The sequence below is a fragment of the Chiloscyllium plagiosum genome, chromosome 15 (genome assembly GCF_004010195.1).
Source record: "Chiloscyllium plagiosum isolate BGI_BamShark_2017 chromosome 15, ASM401019v2, whole genome shotgun sequence".
Lineage (NCBI taxonomy): Eukaryota > Metazoa > Chordata > Chondrichthyes > Orectolobiformes > Hemiscylliidae > Chiloscyllium > Chiloscyllium plagiosum.
In genome coordinates this window covers 35,713,210-35,723,983 of record NC_057724.1, presented here as the reverse complement: position 1 = coordinate 35,723,983, position 10,774 = coordinate 35,713,210, and the positions used below count along the sequence as shown (strand labels likewise).

The 10,774-nt window shown below is 39.9% G+C and overlaps 1 pseudogene; it reads left to right on the top strand.

The window, feature by feature from the left end:
- The first annotated feature begins 1,840 nt into the window (after window positions 1-1,840).
- On the top strand, window positions 1,841-3,978 carry LOC122557550 (annotated as a pseudogene).
- The last annotated feature ends 6,796 nt before the right edge of the window (window positions 3,979-10,774 follow it).

The window sequence follows — 10,774 nt, the reverse complement described above, 5'->3', positions numbered from 1 at the left end:
TGACAAGCTTGATGAAGACACTGTAGTGGACATTGTCCTTATGGACTTCAGCAAGGTGTTCAACGAGGTTCTGCATGGTAGACTGGTTAGCAAGGTTAGATGACATGGGATCTAGGGAGAGATGGTCAATTGGATACAAAATTGGCTTGAAGGTAGGAGACAGAGAGGGTAATGGTGGAGGAGGGTTGTTTTTCAGACTGGAGGCCGTGGTGTGCTGCAAGGTTCAGTGCAGGATCCATTGTTTTTCATCATTTATATAAATGATTTGGATGTGAATATAGGAGGAATGGTAAGTAAGTTTGCAGATAACACCAAAATTGATGGTATAGTGGACAGTAAAGAAGGTTATCGCAGAGTACGATTGGACTTTGATTAGATGGGCCGATGGCCGAGTGGCAAATGGAGTTTAATTTAGATAAATGTGAGGTGTTACATTTTGATAAGACAAATCATGGCAGAACTTATACAACTAATAGTAGGGTCTTGGGGAGTTTTGCTGAACAAAAAGACTTTGAGTTACAGGTTCATAATTCCGTGAAGGTGGAGTCACAGGTAGACAGAGTAGCGAAGAAAGCATTTGGTAAACTGGCCTTTATTGGTTTCTGCATTGAGCATAGGAGTTGAAGGTCATGTTGTGACTATATAAGAGTCTGGTTAGGCCACTTTTGGAATACTGTATTTGATTCTGATCTCCCTGCTACAGGAGAGATGTTGTTAAACACGAAAGCACTCAGAAAAGATTTATAAGAATGCTGCTGTATTAGTAGGTTTGAGCTACAGGGAAGAGGCTGGGGCACTTTTTTTACTGGAGCGTTGGATGCTGAGGCCTGACTTAAAAGTATAAAATCATGAGGGGCATGGACAGATGAATAGCAATGGTCTTTTCCCCAGGATAGGGAAATCCAAAACTAGAAGACATAGATTTAAGGTGAGAAGGGAAAGGTATAGAAGGGACCTAAGGGGCAATGTTTTCATGCAGAGGGTAGTGTGTGTATGGAATAATCTGCCGGAGGAAGTGGTGGAGGCTGGTACAATTACAACTTTTAAAAGGAATCTGGATGGGTACATGAATAGGAAGGATTTAGAGGAATATGGGCCAACTGCTGGCAAATCGGACCACGTTATTTTAGGATGTCTAGTGGGCGTGGACACGTTGGATGGAAAGGTCTGTTTCCATGCTATACAAGTTTACAACTCTGCATAGATGATGCCTGACCTGCTGAGTATTTTACGCATTAACACAGATCTTGGAACCTGATTATGCAAGCTCAAGAAGGATGGTGTCACGAAATAGATCACCTCTCTATACAAAACTTTCCCAGTTTTCCCATTACAATTTCTCACTGATGAGCTTAACTTTAGAATAAAAGAGTTAGCCTCACTGGCAATGAACAGTGCTCTTTGCGAGTGTTGGTTGTGAAATCATGGAACTACAGTGCCTGATTTTTTTTCATGTGTGTAGATGTAGTTTAGCTCTGCTCTTACCATAAATGTCACAAAACAGAACTGTGAGATGGTCAAAATTGTTGAATAACTTTGACTTAAATTGAATCGGGACTAGGAACATGATAGTAAACTCCAGAAACAGATAAAATTGTACATCTTATTGGTCTGAAATGTTTTAATAAAAGTAATTTAAAGTGCCCTTCTTCAATGATTTGGCTACCCTGTTGTGATAAATTAATCAAATCTTTAGTCTATGAATGCATGTATTTTATACTTTAATTACCTTAAGTATAAAAATTACAAAATTAAAGAAAGATCTTCTCGAGACCTAGCTTGATTATTGTGTGTTAGACAAGGTCCATTTGTTTCCCTGTATCAAGTGAAATCATGAGCGTCCCACAATGGTTTACCATCTTGAGTTTGAAAAGGCTGGCAAAGAGCCTAGCCTGCAGATCTGGAGAGTGGAGAATTTGGATCTAGTGGCTGTACCCAAAAACCTCTATGGAGACTTCTTCGCTGGAGATGCCTATCTTGTAATGCGCACCATTGAACAGCAATCTGGGGCCTTACAGTATGATCTACATTTCTGGCTGGGTGATTCGTGTTCCTAAGATGAAACTGGAGCTGCTGCCATCTTCACTGTGCAGTTAGATGATTATCTTCAAGGCAAACCTATTCAGTACAGAGAGGTGCAGGGCTATGAGTCTGACGTCTTTCTGGGCAGCTTCAAATCTGGTATCAAATACAAGGCTTGGAGGGTGGCATCAGGCTTCTCCCATGTGGTGCCCAATGATGTAACAGTACAACGTCTGCTCCATCTGAAGGGCTGCAGAATGGTGCGAGCATAGGAGGTCCCTCTGTCCTGGGACAGCTTCAACAAAGGAGACTGCTTCATCATTGACCTGGGCACAGAAATCTTTCAGTGGTGTGGCTCAAAGTCCAATAAATTTGCAAGGCTAAAGGTCACATACATTGCTAAGGGTATCCGTGACAACAAGAGAAGTGGCCGTGCCAGGCTGTGTGTGAAGAGGAAGAAGGAATGGAGCCTGATAGGTTAATTGAAGTTCTTGGATCAAAGCCAGACCTGCCAGAAGGAATTCATGATGACAATATTAAAATAGACGCATCCAACAGGAAACTGGCTAAATTTGCAAGGTTTCAAATGCTGCTGGTGGTGAAGTTCAAATAAACGTGGTGACTTCAGAAAACCCATTAAAGCAGCGCACGTTGAACTCTGAAGACAGCTTTATCCAAAACAATGGTTCCAATGGGCAGATTTTCATGTGGAAAGGTAAGAATGCTAATCCAGAAGAATGGAAATCTGCTCTGAAAGCTGCTGAAGACTTTATTACGAAAATGGGATCAGGTTCAGATTCTGCCAGAGACTGGTGAGACCCTGCTGTTCAAGCAATTCTTCAAAAACTGGGTTGACCTGTATCAGACTGAGGGAATGGGAACCTGCCACATCTCTGGGCAGATTGAACAAGTGTTTTTTGATGCTGTGAATTTGCACAAATCTCCTGCCATGGCTGCTCAACATTGAAAACAATGAAAATGCTTGTTGACCCCAGTACACATGGCCAATTCTATGGAGGGGACTGCTACGTTATCCTGTACCCTTACACATCCTCAGGAAGACAGGGCCACATCATCTATTACTGGCTGGGAAGTATATCATCCCAGGAAGAAAAGGGAACCGCTGCCATCTTGACTATCCAGCTTGATGATGAGCTGGGAGGTGGCCCAGTTCAGGTCTGGGTGATACAGGGGAAGGAACTAGCCCATTTGATGAGCATGTTTGGAGGAAAGCCACTGGTTGTTTACAAAGATGGGACTCCCAGAGAAGGTGGCCAGACTGTGCCTGCGGGGACACACTTGTTTAAGGTCCAAGCCAGTAGCTCTGGATTCACCAGAGCCTTGGAGATTGATAATATTGCCTGCAACCTGAATTCAAATAATGTTTTTGTTCTGAAGACTCCTGAATCATCCTTTATCTGGGTTGGCCATGAGGCAAGTGACACTGAGAAGCAAGGAGCACAGCAACTCTTGGACGTTCTGGGAATTGATGCCTCTGAAATAAGGGAGGGCAGTGAACCAGATGAATTCTGGTCGAACTTAGATAAAAAGGCAGAATATTGTACTTCCCGAAGACTGAAGAATAAAATGGGCATCCAAGCTCCTCGCCTATATGCATGTTCTAACAAGACTGGGCACTTCATTGTTGAAGAGGTGCCTGGTGAACACACCCAGGATGATCTAGCCACTGATGACATCATGATTCTTGATACATGGAACCAGGTGTTTGTGTGGATTGGTAATGAAGCACGTGAAGATGAAAAAACTGAGGCCTTAAAATTAGCTGAAGAATATATTGAGACAGACCCTTCCAGCAGGGGTAAGGAGACATCAGTAACGCAGGACAAACAAGGTTCTGAGCGTCCCTCATTCATTGGTTGGTTTTTGAGTTGGGATCATGATTATTGGAGTCTTGATTCCTTGCAGCAACCCATGGGCATGGATGAAGAATCTTAAAGCCCTTGGAACATTCCCTACTGTCATGCTTTTGATCTCTCTTTAAGGAGCTTTAAAAGATATGAATGTTAATGTTGCACCAACCATGAGCACTGCTGCTTACTGCAATTTTCTGTGCAATATTTAGGCTGTGCATTGGTATATGCCACATGTTCCTGCCTCCTGCTTTTGGTAATTAATAAAGATTGACTATCTGAGAGTGAAAAAAAAGAAAGATCATCTCAAAATGAAGTTCAAGCCAGATCCAAATCTATGTCCCCATAGGACATGTCCCCATGTCCCTTATGAAGAAACATTGTTAATATATAGTCAATGACATACATATGTTCTATAGAATCTTAAACACCCATCTCACAAAAACTTTAGAAGATCTTTGGAAACATCCACAAATTGAACACTTTATACAATGTATCAACAAAAGGAAGTCCTACAGAATTGTAGGCTAATGTTATTGTTTATAGTTTCATGAAAGGGGTTTATTCATGAAGACATATTTACAACCTTTGGATTTCCTGTGTGCAGAAATGGTTGCTCAGACCACACCAATTTCCAAAGCAGACTAGAAGTCAATTTTTCCCAGTTCTGACTGAGCAAGCTAAGCAAGGTTTCTAATATGAATTTGGTAAAATAAAAAGCACTAAAGCAGTCTGTGATGATACAGATTGGCTTCTTTGAATGTCTGATATTATGATCCCTACTGATGTTATTTTTGGACAAGTCAGGTCCTAGACTGAAATCTGATGATATTTTGTTTATTTTTAATTTAACATGGTTGTCTTTCACAAACTCATGGACAAAGACTACTTGGTTGATTTTAACAATAAATCAGAAGTTTATTATACAAAAGAAGGAAGAATAAAACAAACCAAGCTATCTAAATAGAACAGTCTGAAACACACTGCAAAACAAAATCTCATTCACTCCTCAACACTATTGTATTACAGTTACTCAGTATCCAGAGAAATATGTCTCCTGTCGTGTAGGTGTGACTGAACTGTTTCTTCTTAATTCCTATCCTGTGAGCTGTTAGGTCATTGCTATGAATGCATACCCTACTGTAAGCTTATATTGTCTCAGCTTTGAATAACAAATTCAGGTTTCTAACTAAACACTCAGCTGGAAGTTACATAAACTAAACTCTTTTTTAATGAGAACTTATTTCCTTCGCTGTTCTGAACAATATCCATCCTAGGGTAAACAGGTATATACCCCAATTAGGCCTTTTTGAACTGAAGCCAAAAACTTTTGAACTAAATTCTTTAAAACTTGCTCACCTTAACCTCTGCTAAGCTTGATGTTCTCTCTCTCTAGTTGAAAACCCCACAGTATAACAAACTTCTATTAATACTCCAGGAGGCACATACTGGTTTTAAATCATGGTTCCAGAAAGACTGAACTAGTTTTGTTTAAACCCTTCACAAAAATAGAGTAACCCTCATTTTCCATTAGTTTAAAATACAACCTTCAAAACACACACAAAACTCACTTTTAACCAGACTGGTGACAAAGCTTATAGTGACATCTCACTTTTCGTTTGGACTCTGAAATGTTGACTATTGTTACAACCTTATACCAGGCTCTAGATTTATGTTTAAATCTGCTAGGGAGCAGTAACTTTTTAAAAGTAGACAAAATGTGAGATCCAGGGGATTAAATAGGACAATAAAATCAAAAGATTAAGCAAACAATAAACACTACTATTTACCATTAGAACACTAATGGAACATATTTACCACATGATAAGAGTGGCACGGTGGCTCAGTGGTTAGCACTGTTGCCTTATAGCGGCAGGGACTTGGGTTCCATTCCAGACTCGACCGACTGTTGTGTGGAGTTTGCACATTCTCCCTGTATCTGCATGGGTTTCCTCTGGGTGCTCCGGTTTCCTCCCACAATCAAAAGATGTGCAGGTCAGGTGATTTGGCCATGCTAAATTGCCCACAGTGTTCAGGGATGAGTTAGTTAGGTACATTAAACAGTGGAAATGTAGAGTAATAGGGAATGGGTCTGGATGGGTTAATCTTCGGAGGGTCAGTGTGGACTTGTTGGCCTAATGGCCTGTTTCACTGTAGGGATTCTGTGATTCTAAGTATGATAAATCTGTGTTACAAACATGGATGGTAGAATGTGATTGAACACCCCATAGCGCAGATCAAATAGGAAATGCCATCAAGTCAGACTTCACAGATTTCTCAGCAATTTCCCCCAGACATTAATAACACAATGGGTCATCAAATCTCATTAAACTTCACAAGGCTTAAAAGTCCTACATAAACAACTGCTCTCATTCCGGTCAATCACCTTACTATCTTGGGTCTACATTTCTCTGGACACCAAAACTACTCTCCAGTACTCACATACAAGCATACCTTAGTTCCTCACCAACTGATAGCTTCACTCAGTTAAAACTGCTCCTAGATTTTTTTTTCCTTGGTCTTAATTTACGTTAAATAAATACCGCTTTTGGCTTTGCAACAACTCTGTATTAAAATATTAAATGTGCACAGGCTTCTTTTGAGCAGTAACCCTATCTTGGGCTTCCCTGAGTCATGATTCCAACTGTTAGCTGCCTGCTGGTTCCTAGAACTTCTCCCTGAATTCGTACAACTGCTCTTGACGTTTCATTGAAACCCCTGCAAAGGACATTTAATAGTTCAACTCCCATCCCACAGTACAACTAATAGCAGTTTGGTAGAACATGGAGTCTACCTCTGTCTCTCTTCCTCCAACTAACTGTATTCTTTGAACTCCTTGGTGAACGCAAACAGTCCTGAGTGACCTACTGAAAACCTTTCAAGTATCCCCTCCATTATTACTGGGCAGCATTGAATGCAGCCATCTAGCAACTCGGGATTGAAAATGCTCTCAATGTTACAAAACACAGATTGATACTTTTTGAACACAAAAAAGTTACAAAAATAAGTATTTATCACTCTATTTAAAGTATAGTCTTCCACCTAGCCCCATCTTTCCAAGTGAACATTACTCATTTGTGTTAAAGTTGTAATTCTTTAAAATATTCCTCCGTGTTAACGACATTAACGTGATTTTGCCTGGTCAAGTATTTGATTCTGTGGTTAAAGTAGAGGAAAGAGAGAACTTTGGGTACAAGTTTTGCAGACACTTATCTCTGTTTACATACGTGTAGAATTGTTAGCTGTAGATAAAAGGCCTCACAAGGGTTTAACAACTTTTTGATGGCGCTGGTCCAAAGTTGTTTAAAAAGCACTGCTAAATGTAATTCTCATCTATCATCAGCTATTTTAATTATATGTAATTTCCACTGTTTGTTATGTGCTATGTATTTATTTTGCAAGGCCAGTCCTTCCCCAAATGAAGTCTACAGCAGACATTCACATAAACACATTTTCAGAGAGTACTGTGGTTAAATTTTTATTTGACATTATTGAATTATTCATCTGCAAGCTATTTTAGTGACCTTTCTGCACCTGGGTCTACATAGTGAATGTCCATTATTTCACTAAAGGGAACAAAAGCCAAATTTCAGCCTGTTTTTTCTGGCATCCATAAACACATGCACTTTCCAGCACAGGTTGCTGGATAATTATTGTTGTAATGTTGTACACACACAAATCTACAGTTGCTCCTTTATGTATAGTACAATGTCACAACAATAATTATCCGGCAACCTGTGCTGGAAAGTGCATGTGTTTATAGATGCCAGAAAAACAGGCTGAAGTTTGGCTTTTGTTCCCTTTAGTGAAATAATGGACATTCACTGTGTAGACTCAGGTGCAAAAAGGTCACTCGGGTAGCTTGCAAATGAATAATTCAATAATGTCAAATAAAAAAGTTAGGAGCAACTGTCGACTATTCTACTCTTTTATCCTGCCCCACATTTGAAAAGATCATGACTGATTTGTTTGTGGCCTCAGCTCTACTTTCCTGACAAGTATGGTCAGGGGTTAAGTGATATTGTGTCGAGCGGTGAGGTGGTGGAGGGTGGTTGACAGGAGGAGATGTTATAACAGGCCAGAGTTCGTTTGGGGATGATTTTCCAGTCTGGCAGAAAGGAGTTAGAAGGCGGAAGCTGTTGAGTCTGTAGAGTCAGGCTGGTGTTGGCGGGAAGTAAAATGGATTGTCATGTCAGCAGCATTGGGTCATGGAGGATTTTGTCAGGTGTGGTTTGAGGGATATCTGGGGGGAGGGAGGTGTGTAAAGGGTAAGGAAGGTCCATGATGAATCAGAGGTACAGTTTAATAGTCACATGGGAATTATGGTAGGTTTTGATTCCTTTTTCTTCTGGCTAACTATTAAGCTTAATTGAGTCAGAACACTCTGAAGTTTCCAACTTTGAGGGCTTTTAGATTATAAAGCTAACTTATGCAACTGCGATAACTTTTTAGCCATTGGAATATTTGGGCCTATATATTTTTCACCATATTCTAACAAAACTGGCCATTTCACATGAGTAAACTGGTGGCCAAATAAGTAAATGCATTGCATTTGCATTTGTACAGTGTAAGATAATGCAAATTAAGGTTCCAAATTTGGTGGTTCTTTACTTGATCCAAGTATGGCTGCTTTACTACAATTGGTCTCATTAACCTTAGATAATAAGTGGAGAAAAAAATACCGATCATTACACCTTTAAAAAGTATATGTGCATAGACATGAAACGAGGGAATATGGGTCTCCACTGTGAAGCTTCCTCTGAACAAATAGCCTGCTCATATTTACTGCTGAAAATGTGTTGCTGGAAAAGCGCAGCAGGTCAGGCAGCATCCAAGGAACAGGAGAATCGACGTTTCAGGCATAAGCCCTTCTTCAGGAATGAAGAAGGGCTTATGCTCGAAACATCAATTCTCCTGTTCCTTGGATGCTGCCTGACCTGCTGCGCTTTTCCAGCAACACATTTTCAGCTCTGATCTCCAGCATCTGCAGCCCTCACTTTCTCTGCTCATATTTACTGCCTCACCTCACATGAAGAGCTACCATTTTGGGGTGAAGTACAAAAGGGCTGCAAGTGGCCCTGAAATTATTCCACAATACCCAGCATTGTCAAAAATAAACTGGATAGAAAACTAAAGGACATGAAGAACTGTTAAAATAGTAATGTTGAAAAAGAAAGCTCAGTCTTCCAGACCATAGATAATAATTGTTTTCTATGAGCACGAACTGTGTCTTCAAACCTGCAATTTATTTAATGTTACAAAGATGACAGTGATGTGGCAGCAAACATAATTTACATAAAATATGTGTACCAATCAGACTCCGACTAATATACCTAAAGTTTAAAGCACAGGGACAAAGGGTAGAACAAGTATAAACATATTCACATATTTACACATTCACTGAAATAGAGATGGTTTTATTCATTTCATTATATAAAGAGAAAAGCTTCCTGAACCTGGTTATATTTTCAATCCAAGTTCCATTTAAAAATGGATAAATTCAATTTTGAATTTAGGTGCTGTCTGTTCTAATGTTCGTAAATGACTGAAAAGTGAAATTGAACCTCAAAATAAATTGCTACAGTTATTGATAAATCTGCTAATCATTGAACTGGTCAACGAACTATTAAGAGTTAATTCCACATTTGAACACCAGGAAGAGAGAGGCATTTATAAGGCATACAAGCTGGGAAATTGTGGGCTCACAGCATCTTATTTCCAACCTTCAAATTAATGTGCATAATGTGCATGGGACCGTATGCTGTTAATTTATTAATCTGCAATCCAGGTGAGTTCTTTTCATTATTGGAAGAATCTAGCTAATTGGGAATTCATTCTTGTGATTAATTTATTGTTGTGCTTTATCATGTGGAATTTTCTTTTGTCGAACAGTACAAAGGACAATCCCGGAAACCAAATGACATGGAATTTACTACATTGCAAGTAAGTCTGAGATTTTATCATTGTTGCTGTGCTACTGTGGTTCAGAGCATCTTAGACATTATTATGTGCTGAATGAGTTGATTGTAACCATGAATAACAACTGGCGTGCTAAAAAAAATTAAATCAACTTGTTCAGATATATTGAATGGAATCTTTTAAGAGCTTGAGCAATGTGGATGTGGTAAGACATGTGGCAGAATTGGGTGACAATTGGGTAAGGATCATCCTGATGTTGGGAGCAGTTCACATTACCTTTCATATTTTCCATAAGTGACATGGTGAATTCTTGCTAGGTTGCAGCAAATTGCCATTTGACAAGGATTAAAGCTTGTTAAACATGTTGTTAATGCAACAACTCACCTCATTAATGTACAGTGAACCATATTATGGAATTACAACTAAACTTGATGTCAGGAAAATGTGACAAGGAAATTAGAGCAATCATCTGGTGGATTCAGCTCACTGCTTTTTCTGAATGACATCCATGTTGCCTACGGCCAAACTGCAGCCAGGGCATAATACCTGGGTATCAGCCAAGTATACCCATTGTCCACGGACATTGGCATCCAGCATCTGCCAATCCATCTCTGCCATTTTGGTACCTCTCTGATACTTTGGCCAATGATATCTGGACGCACAGACTGGTATTGCAGGTGCACAGGCAACTTGCAGTGAAAGACTGAAGTTGGGACCCAGTTCCATCTCACTGCCGCTCATTGCTCTCCTGGAGCTTATTCACTTAGCGGCTACCTGCATGCTCACTGAATTCCTGCCTTGCCTTGCCATTTCAATTAGTCACAAAAACAGGCAGCTGGTGGCATTAGGAGCAGTCCTCAATCTAGGGGGCAAACATTTTGTAAAATTGCAGATGTCCATGTGCCAGCAACTTACATGGTAAACACATTGCATGTGCAACAAACAGGTAGTCGTGTATCCAA